The sequence below is a fragment of the Brachycentrus maculatus genome, unplaced genomic scaffold (genome assembly GCF_059751285.1).
Source record: "Brachycentrus maculatus isolate JH-2025_06_01 unplaced genomic scaffold, ASM5975128v1 h1tg000003l, whole genome shotgun sequence".
Lineage (NCBI taxonomy): Eukaryota > Metazoa > Arthropoda > Insecta > Trichoptera > Brachycentridae > Brachycentrus > Brachycentrus maculatus.
The window spans coordinates 1,373,568-1,391,287 of NW_028280758.1; the positions used below are offsets into that span (position 1 = coordinate 1,373,568).

At 30.7% G+C, this 17,720-nt stretch overlaps 1 protein-coding gene across 4 annotated transcripts in view; it reads left to right on the plus strand.

The window, feature by feature from the left end:
* RapGAP1 (Rap GTPase activating protein 1) overlaps positions 1 to 17,720 on the plus strand; it is a 562,680-nt gene that overhangs the window by 482,892 nt on the left and 62,068 nt on the right. The window lies entirely within an intron of this gene.

Sequence of the window (17,720 nt, forward strand, 5' to 3'; positions counted from 1 at the left end):
AGATCACATATAAGATCACGTCTAAGAGACAGTAGTTAGTATCATCCAAATATAACCAAATCTCGATTTAATTTTAACTAACATTTTTATTTGATATCTCAAAAGAAACGAAGACATTGTTGAGAAAGAAAAATGACTGGGCATTTGTAGGACTAAATATTTTTATATATTTTTTTAACTTCTTACCTTTCAATAACTCAGCGCTTTTAAAAACCATATAATTATTTCTAAGAAAATCTTTTTTTTCAATGCAAAAACAGTGTTTTATTAAAAATCAACTACGTAAAATGTTACCTGGATTAAGAGAAATTTAAGTTGCGACTTAATGAATACTGGGCCTTAATGTCTGGTTCAACTGATCGATTCATACACGCTGCAATATTAATCATTCTACTATACGAGTACATGCTATTGAATCCGAATAATCGGCCGGTATGTATGAGGAGATGCCGGTATGTATGAGGATATGGAAGATTGTTTGCAAATATAGATTGGTGTGGCATTCTATTCTCTCTGCCTGCCTCTGCAGAAGCGGCGTGATAGTTTGGCAGTGAGTTAGTTTACTATTCTTAATATTATTAATATTTAATTCATTTGCTTTGTGGTTAGTCATTTTTACATTTATATTTTTTTTTACAAAAATTTAAAAGTAGTTAGTTTAGTTTTCGGATCGGTGACCGAAAAAGTAACAGTTACCCGTTAGTCACATCTCTACTTGGGACATATTCTGTCAACTTTTTCCAAACCTTTCTAAAAAATTGTATACATTATTAATGTGCGTTTATTTCGTTTGTTACAGGTGAGGTTACCTAGACGACAGTATACAGTGTGATGTCATTAATCATTATTAAGTCGCCTATTGGTAAGTGATTGGGAATAGTTCGTGTGCGTGAATCTAATGAGAGTCTAACGGCTCATGTGCTTAGTACACATGGCAAGTCGAGTTATTTTAATTTGATGATGAATAATGGTTATAATGACACGAAATTATTCGGCGAACGTAAAATAAATGGCCGATCCAATTCGATTCGGTAACCGATTGGTTTGTTAACACTACATAAAAAAACTCATTGATTGCTCGAAGAAAATCGGTAAAGAAATAATTGTTTTCACATACACCAGATGTAAGATTTCGCCAGTGTGCCAACAGTCTCCCAAAAAGTATCACATTAATTATTTGGTATCACAATAACCATCGTTTAAGAATTTATAACACTTCTCACGTATTCGTAACGAATTGTTTTCGTTGAATAAACATGAATTTGAATAGAAAAAATACAGTTATTATTTTCATGTATTCAAAAAAATTCATTTCCTTAACTTAGTATGAGAGTAAATTAAATGTATACTATCAAATTCATGGATTAACTTTGTGGAATAACATAATTTAATGCTTTTTTGTTATTATATAATATACTTTAAAGTTGTTAAATGTAAACCCGACTGCTTTTGAGAACTACGGATGTTCTCATTGACAGATTAAAATAGAGTTTATATTTAAGAGTTTATAAATAGAGTTTATATTTATAACGTTATATATAAGATGTTCTGTATATTTACCTATTTTGTATTTCAAAAATGTATTTTTGTAAAAAAAAAAAAAAATAAAAAAATTTATAAATAAATAAATTTACATTAACAAACTCAAAAGTGGTCTTTTACAAGTGTTTAATTTTTATAAATATTTAAATAATTAATTTCGTTTTATTTAAGCTTCAATAAAAATTAGATGATTGACTTCTTATCATAAACATTTATTTCATTAATTGATACGGCAGTCACTTTGTGGTGATATCTATCCATTTTTAAGTAATTTTTACTCGGCATTTACCACTATTTCCTAAAAAATCTTTTTTGCCACGTGCTTCGATGCATTCAGCTTCATTTTCAAACACCGTATGTAAAGCTAAGTCAAATTTTAGAAGAAAGAAAAGCGGGTAGGAGTTATTTTTTTTGTAAATAATTATCATAATTAATAATTTTTAAAATATTTGTGCGTAGTAATCCTTCATTATTTGTCAGTAAAAGTAATTTTAAAAATATTGTACTTTTACAATTGTAATATAATTGAAAATGACGAATCCACAATTGAATCCATATTCGGAATGTGAAACCGACCTAAAGGAAAATTTTCTTATCTGGAGGGTACCCTTCATTAATAGATATGAGCACGTGTCATTGTAACGTTCGTGTTGAAAAATATTTAGATTTTTACAAAATATACATTTAAAGAGGCAAATAATGCATGTATGCTCTATCTACGCCTGCGGGGAAACGGCGTGATGGCTACAGTACGTATATATTTACCTTTCCTCCCTAGTAAATATTTTTACGTAGAGGGTAAATACGTTTTATATTATCTTTTTTAACAATCATTCTGTCATATTCATAAAAAAAAAATTATCAACACTTTTGGTGAAAGCGCCTGCCTAATATTTCTACAACAGTCGACATGCGTTGTACAATACAAATTATTTTTTAAAAAGGTTTAATTTTAAGAATTAGTGAATATGATTTTAAAAAAATAGTCAACCTTTATAGAAAATATAATACATGTAATATTTACGCATTTATCTTGTTAGTTCCATAAAATCAAATTTCGTGAAGGGTATTTCTTTTAAACTTTAAGGGGTAGAATATAGAATACTTTTTAATAAAAACATAGTGAACCTATGTAGCAAATACATGTCGTCATTTTTACGCATTAATCCAGCTTATTCCATAAAATCAAATTTAATGACGAGTATTTAAAAAAGGTTTCCAAACTATTTTATAAAGGATAGAATATAGAATACTCTAATCCACGTAGATTTTAAATAACATGACATCGTTTATATAATGAATCATTACATTTTTCAATTTGATCATATAATAAAATGAGTTGTTTTACTAAAGTGAGTGTGTTTTTTTTTACAGGTTACGCATTAAACCGACAGCAGCAATTTTAATGATTATCGGTAAAATTATAAGTCGAATAATATTTGTCTTATTTTCTTTACCTGTCTGTACCTAATGTTGTCACCACTACTGTACAATCTCTGAACATGAGACAACGTCTTAATTTGCAAAGAGCATTGATGAATCGTACAAATTCAATTATAAAATAAAGTTCTTATATAATTAAAAATCCGACTCCGTGGTGTCAGCGTGTTTAGCTACCGTGATGGGGTCCCGGGTTCGATTCCCAGGGGAGTGAAAATAAATATTAGTGATTTTACACCGTAATATTTATTTAATATTACCCTGGACTGGTTCCTGAAGCGCAATAGTGATCACCTTGCCTTCGTGTAAGTAATGATCAAGATAACACTGCGTCAATTCGATGCAATGCCCTATGCACCATTGGGTGCGGATAAGGGTTATAAGTAAGTACAATTAATAATTAAAAATAAACACTTTCCAAGGACCAAAGTAAAAATAGGAGTAAGAATGTTTAAATTCTTGTATTATATTTTAAAATAATTTTGTGCCGCGGACTTTTGCACCGGTGTGTACAAGATATTACAGGCCGGAAGTCACCGGCAGTTCCGCTGACGGAAACAACTGCCGCCGTCGGGTCTTGATTAGGGGAGGCTTCGGAGCGAATATAACCCCTAATTTTAATTTGGATATCTCGTTCGACGCGTGATCAAGTAGCTTACCGAACGAACAAGTGTACTCTTAGGCTTGTATAGAGTGATTACTTTTGTGTATTTCTTCTTCGTGTCTTTTTTATTGATTCATCAATCAAGATATCTGAGACTTTTCACTTCATATATTAAATATATAAACCTTTAATATGAACATTTATAAGTATATACTTCTCGCAAATTTATTAAGGGGGCTTTTTACTATGAAGTAATATCTTTGAACCAACAAAAACCTAAGCAGTGAAAAGAATTATGGCTGTTACTTATATAAATGTTTCAAAATAATATAACTTACAGCTTAAAGAGCTTGTAAATTTTTCGTAATTTGTTTAATTTTAGTAAATATTTTTTCGAATATTCGATTCTTCTATTATAATAATAATCTTTTGATTTAATTAGGAATATAATTTTTAGATTTTCTAAAATTAATTGTTTTTTTTATCAAATATTTCAAATGTTTTCTCATACAGACTCCCTTAGCAAAAAAGTTAATCATCTTGCATTTGTCTGATATAAAATTAAGACGATATTCTATAAATCCGTCGCTATAAAATATAACGGAAATTATGGTGAATTATTAAACTATTTCAGAACACTTTTTTTAAACTTAATATATTGGGTTGATGCAAAAGTAATGACCGTTTTTTATGATCCCTGGTAAAAAATTTTTTTTTCATAAATTATGAATAGAATCTTCTTTTTTATGATTCCATTGTATAAAGGATGCTTTTCCTCTACTTTCTATTCAGTTTTGGCCTGGCCAGAGTACAGTAATAACTCCTTGTATTTTTTCAAAATGTCGTTCGATAAAGTGCATTTACGTATTGTTTACTTTATGAATTCCGTAAAGACAATACCGCGAGTGTGGCAACCAAAAACATTTGTGAAGTGTATGGAGCAGATGTCATCAAAGTTCGACAGGTACGAAGATGGTTTGCAAAATTCCGATCTGGAGATTTTTCACTCATTGATAAACCACGTACCGGGCGGCCATTGAAGTCTGATGACGACGAATTAAAAGTCATAATTGACACTTATCCACGTCTAACCATCAGGGAGATTGTGTCAATGATGGGAGTCAACCAAACAATCGCATTAAGACATTTAAAGCGTATGGAAATGGTTTCGCGGTACGACGTTTGGATACCTCATCAATTGTTGGCTGCCAATTTATTGGATCGTGTTTCAACGCGCGTTGCTTTGAATGCGAGATAAAAACATGAACCTTTTTTGCATCGTTTGGTGACGGGAGATGAGAAATGGGTCGTGTACAACAACGTGACAAGAAAAAGACATTGGACTATACCTGGACAAGCCCCATTAACAACTTCGAAGGCCGAAATCCATAAAAAAGTTATACTTTGTGTTTGGTGGAATAATAAGGGTATTGTGTATTTTGAACTCTTGGAACACGATAAGACAAGTACAACAGAACGATATTGTTAGCAATTATCCAAATTAAACATGGTCCTTCAAAAGGATAGACCAGAATTGGTAAACAGAAAAGGGGCAGTGTTTCATCACGACAACGCGCGACCACATGTGGCTATGATGACCCAACACAAGCTAAATGAGTTAAATTGGGATGTTATCAAGCATCCACTGTATTTTCCAGATATTGCTCTTTCTGATTTTTATTTATTCCGATCACTGCGAAAATATTTTAATGATGAAAAAAATTATTCAATAGAGCAGGTAAAAGCACTCCTTACTTCATTTTTCGCATTAAAATCCGCGGAATTTTATACTACTGGTATTAATAAGTTGATAGAAAGATGGAAGAAGGTTAAAAGAACTGATGGAAATTATGTAATTTATTAAATAAATAATACACAAGAAAAAAAATTTTAAAAAAAATATATGTAAAAAACGGTCAAAACTTTTGCATCAACCCAATACATAGAATGAAAAAAAAATACGCAGCAGTTAATATATTGTAGTTTCATCGATAGGAACTCTGGAAAGAGATTAATACTAAATTTTTGGGATCTTACGATAGGGATTCTTTGTAAAGAGTAACGAAAGCTGTGATGCGGAAGACTTAACAATATAAGTGTTCTAGAATGGAGGAAAACGTGCCTGAAAATAGTATTCAACCAACCAGGGTTTTATCCCGCTTAGGTACCTTTAACGGACTTGTCGGATTGACGAACCTAAATAAGTACCTGTATGGGTATTTTCTCTTACTGTCACGTCCGTCCTTTTACTGTTGAAATGTTCATGTGTGAACAAGGCCTTACGATACTTTATTCACGATAGTTGAATCAAATTGTAAATATGTTACAAACCTCATATAAACTGTAGTATTCTTTGAGTAATACCGAATTTTAACCCTCTCACTTTTATTTCGCAATAAGGAATTGAGAATAAAAAAGATGCTTTGCTGGTGACCTAACGACCTCTCAAGTATCGACCCTTTTTATTTTTCAAAGACCACGCTTTTTGACCCTTGCTCCAGGTTTTAATAGCTACACAGTTAGTACGGGTTTCGTTAAAGGAAAAAATAACTTTTGTATTTATTTCACACCTCTTAGAGACTCGAATAGAAAATATATTCGTAGAATGATAAAATACAAAGATATATCCTTTATTCGAATTATAATTTCTCTTAAAAATTCTCCTGAATGTTTTGCAATTATAACCTTTAACCTTTCTATTATTCTGATTTATTCTTTAATATCCTCCGTACATCTGAAAATTAAACAATAAATCTCGTCTTAATAAAATTTCAAACGCTTTCCGGCTCGTTGCCTTCTAAAATTTGGTAGTATTCTAAAATAATAAGAACTTTTTCGGGTACGTTTTTTTACTCGTAATGAACTAAAACATTTCTTAAATTTGAACATTTTATGTGTTCAGTATTCAATAAATTTCAAAGTTTGAATTAATTATTCATTTCTTGCCGTTTGTCTAAAATTATAATTATTTTTGGTCCAATAAAGAGCAAGAGATGTTAAATTGTTCCATTGTTTTGGTATTTGTCTCAAGTTTCCATACAGAATCCACACACCCCTCAAAAAGGAAATAATATAATCAAATTAATGGCGCTTTCCTCGTAATAGCTAATTATAATTGTCCTTAATGTGAAATTAATTACTGGAATTCAGAACAAACCTTTTATTTCTTAATTATCGATAAATTTTAAGAGATTTGGAATTATAAAAATTCAAGTACAATAGCTCAGCGTGCTAATGATTCATGACAACGTACTACTTCTTCAGAGGTCAACGATTACAGTTGATTGAATGATTTTCATGGTAATAAATCATCTTTACAATATGAAGATAAATTATTTATAAAGGGGACTCTATGACGCTTATTTCAATTATTGTTGATACATACATATCACTGTATCCATTTATTACGAACGTATGTATTTGAGGATAGAGGGTTTACTGATAAATCGTGTTCTATATTGAACAGAACACCTGGACATTCCTTGTAACTGTTTGTTGTACCTATGTACACACGTCGAGAAACTATAAAGAACGTATTGTTCGTAAAATACGTCCTCAGTTCAGTCATAAGAGGACGTCTATTCCGTTTTCTTATTGCATTTCAATCGTGTCTGATAAATCAGTTCTTTCTAATTTATTTTATCTTATTTCCTCTCACAAAAACTGTTTATCAATGTAACCAATAATACATAATATTTTATTAAAATTAAACACTCGAATATACCACTTTAATGAGTTTTATTTTTATTTACGACTAGTTTCGAAAACGACAGATGTTTTCATCTTCTGGTACAAATTAAATTGGTTTTAATTTGTACCAGAAGATGAAAACATCTATCGTTTTCGAAACTAGTCGTAAATAAAAATAAAACTCATTAAAGTGGTATATTCAAGTGTTTAATTTTAATAAAATAATCATGTCATTCCACAAAGTTAATGCCGAATCAATAAATAATACATAATATCTTATACGATCCTAGTTGATCGAGAATTATGTTATTTGCCTCTTACTTTTATACATATTTTGCATTTATAAGTGTTTAATATTTGAACTTTTATAAACTATGATTTAATACAACTTTTTCAATCATGGTTCCGCTATATTTCTTAGAAACTAAATAAATATCATAATATCATCTTAAATGCGAGGCATGATGTTTGATTAATGGTTTCATTCAAAGTATTCGCTTATCTTTAGAATTTGCTTTACAATCCTTCAAGATATTAAAACACCATAAAACATCATATCACAACATGTCTCAATAAAACTAGAGCTGTATAAAATACGAAATAATCGAAGTTATTAAGGGTGTTGAATGATAAGAGAGTTGTTAAAAATAAAATGGTTATTTATTCTTTAGTTCTATAGTTAAAAATGAACTAGGAAAACGACGTAGCCAAAATTACATATCAAAAATAATAATTAAATACAGGAATATGAATCATGTTCAAGGATTCTTTGTAGTATGTAGTTATTAGTGAGTCACGGACCTTGAAGGTAACGCAAAGATGGGTCTATTTCCCCCAGTGGTAATAAGAATGGAATTGTGTAAGCATGCATAACTAAACTTTTTATAAAATATGTGCTATTCGATCAAATTTCGTAGCTCTTTATATATTTATATATAAACATATATTCACACACAGTTTATACTCGTATATTTGATTACAAAAATAACCTAACGTTCGTTTATATAATTTCATTAATCTTGCACTTATATCGTACAAAATAACACCATAACTTGAGCCATTAATACAGTTTTAACCATAGTTCATATAAATTATGTTTTTAAACATTCAGACACTGTTATATTTTAGTTTATACAGACATTTCTTGCTGGAACTACACTTTATATCATGATAAAATAATAATTTAATATATTTCCCTATTTTTATTTTATTTTATCAGCGAATGAGTTTCGTCGCTACCTACAAGACATTCTGATGGTCAAATAAAATAAAAAAAGAAAAACAAATTAGGTTGTTGCTTTATTCTTACATATTTTTATTTTGTTTTCACAATTTTATATTTGTAGATAATGTACTTCAATATCTGAAATTCCATTTAGTTTTCACCGCAATGTTTTGTTTTATCTTTGTTACTTTGTTAAACTTTGTAATTCAGTTTCCCGATACCATTATTCCATTATTTAAAGGTGAAACACATTATCTTGCATTAGATAAGGTGCCCGAGGAGTAGCATATTTCCGCTAGCAGGATGGCAAGAGGTAAGGCGATGGGAATCGAACCATGAACCCGCGCCAGGTGGGAGCATTGTTACAAACAAGCTGAGGATCTCGCAACCAATCGCAGCTCGCGAAACAAGTGTAGCATTTGCTCAAGTATTTTTTTTAAACGTTCATTGTTGTAACACAAGATGGCGCCATAGGACGGCAGCTGCCGAAGCGATAGAACGGTAAAAATGTTTTATATGTAATATCTTTAGGGTAAAATTTTACAACATCCAATAGAGTTTTTTAAAGGCCCAGTATTCGACAAATCGCAACCTAATTTTCTTTAAACTCAGGTAACACATGAAGTAAATAATTTGTTTGCTTAAAATACCGTTTTTGTATACAAAAAATCAGTTTTTCTTCGAAAAAAATATATGGTTTTGAATAGAAAAGAGTTATTGAAATGTAAGCAGCTTAAAAAATTATAAAAATATATTTTAAATGTACTTATATTTAAAAAAAAGTCTAATTCAAATATAAATTGTAAAAAAATTGCGCGTGGAAAAACCTTCGGCTAATATATTTTCAATGTACTAGTATTCTCAAAAGTCTAATTCAAATATAAATTGTAAAAAAATTGCGCGTGGAAAAACGTTCGGCCTCTAGCGCAGCCGATTGCGGTTTAAATTTAAATATTTGAGATCTAGACCTTAAAATTTTATTTTTGTGTAAATTACTATCGATTAATTCACATTATACTTCGTTAGTATTAGAAAATACTCGTTATATCGGATATTTTCCATTTCCACACGTTTTGTCGTTTGCTCCCTTCCAGTATAAATACACACGCGTTTATCTCTGCTCTGTACATATCCATTTCAGATATGTACAAATTGACACATAAAAAATATGTTAGCTCTGATTACAACGCCCTGCCCAGCTGGAATAAAATAACGGGTAATCACAAAACACATTTTACTAATTCAAAACATTTTGACGATAAAAATGTTTGCATTCACTCTTCAAATTTTTATTTTATTTTGGCAAGAAGTATTCATTACGTGATTTGATATTTTCATAAAATAAATCTATAAATTTGTATAAGTTTATTTTAATAGTTTAAGTGCTAAGAAGCGCGATGGCGCTCTTCATTAGAAATCACTTATAGGGAAAAATGCGGTGCAGCGATTAATGCCTACTATATTTTGTGCGTTTATCGTTTGAGTGTTACATCTTAGAAAATTGTGTGTGGTGCTTATATTAGAAATATAACTTTCAGGTCAATTTGCTTAACAAACAAAAAAGTTAGTAATATAGATAACTGACTGATAATGAAGGATTAGTTTTGAAGCAATTGATAAAAAGAATATTTTTCTTCCGTGTATATCGTCATTTGTTTTTTTTAAAATATGAATTATCTACATACTAATTCAATTGTTTTTTCTTTAAACAAATACGATCGCATATATAATACAATACATAATGATAAGCCCAATTTATCGCGTTGCATCCAACAAAAAAAGTTAATCTAGGACGTTTAACGCACTGAAAAAGGGGTTTCTTATTAAATACTCTGATTTTATATTATAATAAATCATTTAACATATTTCACTAGCATTTTAATTGCTGCGATTTTTATATGAGTTATACGAAGTTAAGTATTCAGGAATTATTTATAACATTATAATATGACCTTTCAGTAAAGCGTACAGTCGTTTCTTTCGAACCCTTTTTTTTTTTTAATTACCTAACGTCCAAGTGACTCTGAAATCTAGCTACGGCTTATGCAACACCGTTTATCATGTCCCTACTCAGGCTTCAACTTTATAAGTTTCATAGCCTATGCCTACTTGTGAGTGGATTTACTCTTTATGTTTAAAGTTGCTATAATTTCATGTAATTCATGAGTGAAAATTCTAGGCAAAAACACTCGCTATTCTTTCGAACCCGTTCACGTGATTCAATATTCAACCTACTTGCATGAACATGCGAATATTATCCCTCCCAAATGACGGCAATTGCTCAGCGAATGCTCACGGATGTCTTTTATACATCGCTTAAGGGAATAAAGTGAAATTGATGACACCTTTGGAAAAATAACTCTTTCGGGGTTGTTTTTTTTTGCGATGATCCTGTAAAAGGCTGGTCATATTTCCGTCGAGTTCAGTGGGTGTCCAGATTGCCGTGCAGGCGGGTCGTGACGGTGGAGCATTGTACTCGTCTCATTAGGAGAAATTCGCCTGTTTAGTTGGGCGGAAAGAAAATTGTTCATTCATTATCCCCAGCCTGTGGCAGGTCTAAATTTAATCGTGCGATATTGATTGAAGTAGTATTATGGGGTATTGGACAGAGGGAGGACGCTCGCATGTCACGGGTACCTACTGAAATTCGGTAAACATTCCTGAATAATTTGTGATAGTGTTACTAACATAAATTTTCTTGCCGTCGCGTTTTATTTAATATATTTTTACATACCCAACGCCAACGTTCATAAATCACTTTGATAAATAAATAAAATATATTTTGTTTGTGTTTATTGTGATTTGATGGTGCATAGAATACTGATAAAGTGATATCATTACAAATAGATGAGAAAACACGAGTGTCGCCGTTACTTGAGGAGTCAATCGTTGATTGAGAATTCAACATGGGTAAGGTTTTTCCCATATTCAAAATTGAATCACGCTATTTTAGTGCGGTCATATATTATTTTGCTAAGGTAATAAAAATGGTTTATAACCGCACTGAATCTTCCAATATTACCTTCCTGTCGTAAACCTTCGATTTAATATAATGTGAATTTCAAGTTCCGTTTAAGATGGTACTTTTTTTTTAATCCGATTGTATAATGTATGGAATTTAAGTTGATCCCTAGAAGTAACTGAAGATTTAAAATCTTTAAAAAAAAACTTATATATTAAACTTAATTCTATTACGTGGAAAGACGGTAAGAAGGAAGGTTCAGTAAAACTTTTCTCACATATAAAAAATATAAATTAAGAGATTTGCTTCATTAGGTTAAATTTGTATTTATTAATAATGTAATGTTTTAAGCTGTTTTGCTACCGTTTCAACGGTTTTAAAATGAGGGGTCTGTGGAAGTAGTCCGTTCGTTTAAAGACACGTGAAAAGTTATTAGTTCCACTAACGGACGAGGAGTGATTACTTGTGTATTATATATGGTTTATACGACGGTTATACATACATAATGCGACGGAACTTCTCATAATGACTGTGGAAACATTAAAGTTACGTTATACATCCGTTAGGAAGATTGATTATTTCTTTTTTTTATACCTGTATAAAATTTTCAGTTTTTTCTTTATGATTTTAAAATACTCAAGTTATTTTTTTGGGTGACTTTGATGTTCATAGACTATGAACGTTAGAAGTTATCATATTAATTATTTAACGTCTTTATGAATTTTTAAAAAAAAAATCGCTTCCTATTAATATATTTATGTATATCCGTTGAAATTGTATTACAATATAAGAAGTAATGTCCGGTAGAATGATTAATATTGTTTTTTACGTTTCCCTTCGTTTTTTCCAGGTTTCGCCAGTTTATCTTATAACACATCTAAAAATAGTTTTATTTTGTCATTGAGAACATTTCTATTACCCTACCCAAAGTTATTTGTCTCTCTCCACTCCGCCATAAACGACCATATAAAAATATAACACTGTTTAGTTCAATATAGCAAAAATAACCCAAGAGAAGAGCTTCCCAAAACAACCCGGTGACAACTAATTGTTTACAAAATAAACTCGACTGGGACTGTGATTAATGATTTTGAAGTTTATTGCTTTTTACTTTTCTAAGTTCTACAGTATCGGCCCAAAAACATTATGTATTGATTCGGCACTTACTTTGTGGAACAACATGACAATTTAAATATAAAAACAAAACACTTTTAAAATACCATTTTCGAGTTGATTAATACATATGTACATATGTTACAATTATGAAAATATCACCAAAAAATAAACAAAAATTTTTAAGACAAATAATGGAGGATTATCATGGTAAAATATTGTTTGTAAGAATTCAACCGTCTAATTTTTAGAGTAGCTAAAATAAATCTAAACATTTCAATAAATAAACTTTTTTCTATATAACAACATTATTGAGTTTATTAATGTAAACATGACTAGTTTCTACATCTATAGGTGTTCCTGTAATCATGTGAAAATACAAACTGTGTTTTCACCTGTTTATGAGAACATCTATGATGATCGAAACTTGTCGTGTTTACATTAATAAATAAAAAAGTAGTCTCATACAGGCTTTAAAAAAAATATGTATTTGAAAAACAACTCAAAAAACTTACGGAAAGGAAAAACTTGAAATAATGATTTACTTTAATTTAATTTCGTTAATCAAGGATATGTCATACTTAATACAATAAAAAAATCATGTAAATTTCGATGTGGGGAAAATATTGTTTCAATTTTCTCCAGGCGGTGTAATATCCTTCTAGATTCCAGAACATAAAACTTAAGTTTTTGACTAGTCGTACCTTCCGCCTACAGTTTCACGTTATGACAGTAATAAAGTGTCTCTTATGTCGCCCTGCCTATACAGAAATGAAAAATGGCTTGTTCGTTTTATCATAATAGGGCCTTACTGCAGCTAGCTTATATATCAATCTCAACTTGCAATCGATATTTTGAAGAAAATTAAAATGAACAAATCATGTTGAATATTATACAGACATTTTATTCAGGACGACAGGGAATACCTTTTCAAACGGAAACCCTATTAATACAAATGTTAAAAGTTTAATATTTTTTCATCCTTATCCGCACCCAATGGTGCATATGTTACATGAACGCGATATCCATGTGATTTTCAATTACATGAAGACAAGGTGATGAGTCTCGCGATCGAGATTCTTGGATATAAATAAGTGTGTGGAATATATTCAATGAGATACAAAATCAGGTTGCAAGTCGGTAGATAGGAAAGAGAGTACTCGTGGTTGCATATCATTATTTTATTTGTACTTTTTCTAATTTTTACAGTTCCCTTGTGAATTTTTTATACTCAAAAGTACCTTATAATATTATGCAGATTATTTTAGCAGCAAGTACCTACCTCCTCAAGTTTCTGTTACCTTGATCCATTTGATTTCTCAATTTTTTTCATCATATAAATTACGGTACCACAAAAAATATTTTATTTAATTGTAATAATTGTTTAATTGCAAGTATATTATTAAAATGAAAAAAGGGTATTTTCAAAAGCTTTCTAAAATTTGGTAAGTGTTTTGCGTACTTATAAAGCTTATGAAAGGGTTCGTTTTTCAGAAAAATGAGTTCTTTCATCCCCTTTGTAATAGCGATCTGATGACCTTTTCCGATACATTGTGTTTAATTTTCATCTAACGAGATTAATCCATCAATCTTCGATCTTATTCAGCTAATTCCGGAAACTGGAAGGGCTTTACAATATTTAAATCGAAAAAGCTCACTAGCCCTTTATAATTAATTATTTTTTAATATTTCGAGCTTATTTTATATGAATAAAAGATAAATATAAGTTTTCTTCTTATATTATAAACGCAAATACTTAAATTTCATGTTTTTTACGTTGGCTTAAGCGGTCTGTTTTTAAAAACAGGAATTAAGTTGTATCAGAGTAGACTCGAACCTAGACACTCAGTCACGACACTATACACTGGACCGCAACCCGATTTTTTTTAAATTTGGTTCTTAAACATAGTAAATTTTTAAAGAATTGCATGAATAAAATATGCAAGGCAATTTAATCATTTGAGCAAATTAAGACTTAAGAGTAATTTTTTTATTTTATTTATTTAATTATCTTGATAATTTCATTTATTTAATCTAGGGACGTGAAATCTTTTTTTTAGTCATCCATATCTGTACCTAATGATGATTGATTCGGTGAACTTGAGTATCAATTATTTGAAAGTAATGTACCGTAGAACGGGGCTACTTGAACGTTGATGTATTACTTGAGCCCAGTACAAAAAAATAGATCTGTATTTGGTCTACAATAATTTACGTATCGATAGGATTCATTGTTTCCATGACAGGTGACACTTATTGTCACGATACGTTCATTATTGTAGACCAAATACAGATTTAAATATCTTTTTTGTACTGGGCTCAAGTAACACATCAAAGTTCAAATAGCCCCGTTCTACGGTACGCAGTAATGAGTTAAATATGTATTACATTTTTTAATAAAATTTTACGATTTGATAAATATCGATTCATAACAGAATTATGTTTTCCACTGTAAGTTTAAATGAAGTGCACTTTGAAAACACCGTGTTTACGACCTAAATAAATGAATAAAATATAACTTTCATATTTCTGGAATATATTTCAAAGCTTCCGAGACCACTTAATACGTTTATCTTGGAATATAAAATACCTACTCCAACGTTGCCCGGCATGTCGTCCCGGGATCTAGCGACGCCGACGTTCGCGTTCGGCGGGTCGAACCGCCGCCGCGACGCTCTGAAACTCCCAAAGACGCTGCCGACGTCATAACCGTTACTCATAACGCGGCTTATGAAACGACGTTGGACTACCCCCAGAGGTCCACAAGGAAAATGTACGCGTTGGTTGAATAAAAAATATTCAAATAATTTAACGTACATAAGAAATCGAGACGTGGCCTTTATATTTTGCTTACCATATGGGTAGTATAAGATATTCACAAGATTTTTAGTGTGTCCAAATACTTGTTTAAAAAAATGGATTATCTCCACTTGGGAGTTATTTTTACATTTATGACTTCTCAACATAGATGAAAAAGAATATGGAAGAATAAAGAAGTCTGGAAACCAGCCTATGACATAAGTCCTTTGGTTAAAACAAAGTAGTTTTATTTTATAAATAAATATAATTACTTACATGTATTAATGAGAAAGCAAAACATGTTTGATTAATTAAAATTCATATGTTTATTGATAAAATAATAAAAAACTAGAATTATATTTATCTTAAATTGTGTAACAATTTAGACTCACTCCTTTATTTATTCATTCTATTATTCACTCGATGTCTTTTTTACACTTCACTAGTCAGAATAACTTTTAAAAGCTCGAATTTTATTTCCCCTATATTATCTATGAAGCTACCATACTGTCTGGAGTCACACTCTACCCTATTTGAATTTCATAAAATCACACCCTGTGTGAAAGTTAATAGGCCAGAAAATAGAATCCTCACACCCAGGATTGGGCGGTTGATAAATTTATAGATAGATTCCTTCATCATGCCTGATTTTCAGTTAAAATAAAATTCTCTCTCAATGGCGGAAAGCTATTAGGAAAATTAAATTCACCGTCTGGATAATTTTCACCTTCTGAAAACCCTATAAATAAAATAAATGCAAGCGTAGTTCAAATTCCTTCACTTCATAAAATATTAAGTAATTCAATTACAAAATTGTACGTTTTCCTCCCGTGGATGTATTTAGCAACGATGATTTTTTCGGGCAACTTTTCATATTTATTATAGCAGTTAAATTAATCACGGTTATTTTCGTATTGAAAAGAAAACGGGCGGTTACATTAATTTGTCAAAAAGTGGTTTTATAGCAGTGGTTTTATTTTATTTTATTTTTTAATATAGCATATATATTTAGCACCGCTAAAAAAGGTTACATTAACAAAATGTTTTCTAACTTAACTGTTTTATTAATCGTTATAAATAATGTTTTTAATTAAATGGAAGGAGGTAAACTATTACGTCCGATCAAATATTTTTATCGAAATAATTCACCCAATTATTACACTGTGTTGCTGTAGTATATTAAGGTAAGTTTGGTAGATTGTAAGCAGGTCTGTAACGAATCAAATCGCGTGCCTTATCATCGACAATAAAAAATTTCAACGATACAATTAAGTATTTATAATTCGGATTAATTCAACTGGAAGTACGATTTATAACTCAGCGTGTGTAGTTGTGAATGGACCGTTTTAAAAGCCAGATTTCCCAATGGCATTCACCCACAGTTTGCCATTGTTAGAATTGCCATTTGAATGCAAATCGGGGATTGAATTGTCCCAAAAATATGCCTGCTAAGCTACTTACTTTAGGTGTAATATATATCATCACGTTTTTTTTTCATCGGCGCTCATTTTATTATTTGCCGTGTTTGTTCTGCGTCGGAACAGCAGGAACCATTAAGTATTTCCTTCAAGTAATCCGAGATAGTTTAGTTTTTCCACTGCGTATAGAGTTCCACGCAACCCGCATTGGTTACGCCAAAAAATATAAACCTTCTGAAGTGCCTACCTATAACTATAGTAAAATATAGTTTTCAGGAAAGAGTGGGTATTTAAGTTTTTTCCAGTACGGAATCGATTTTGAGTTGTCTTGTACACTACCAAACTGTCGGCTTAATTTGGCTCGTCACATACTCCTTAAACTCCGACATTAAACTTATGTTTTCGGTATAGTCCTAAATCGAGTCGACAGCTCGGTGATGAACACTTTCAAAGCACCCTGTAATAGCAGCAAAAAATAGGACTTTATGCTTGATTCCTTGCAGAAAAACAAGGTTTTATAAAAGAAAAACAAGGTATAGTAAAATATAAGGTATTGGAAAGGACACTGTGTGAAAGTGACGCGGTGTCAACTCGATCACCAATTAAACGGTGACAAGATTGCGATTTATTTGATGGAATACAGATGACGTAAGTGAAGGAACTTAGGGTGAAGAAAATTACTGCGAAATGGTCAAAATGAATGAGAAATAATATATTGAAATAAAAGAATATTTTAATTTATATTTGTAGCACTAACCTTGTGATTTTCCGTTTTATAATTAAAATGAAACTTTGTTTTAATTTTGTGTCAATGTTTTAATTTATAGTTATTTTAAAACAAAGTTACATTTTAATTTTAAGGAAGAATATTAGTATTAGCTAGAGAACCGGAAAGGCATATCCGCACTCGTATTACTTTGTGTAACT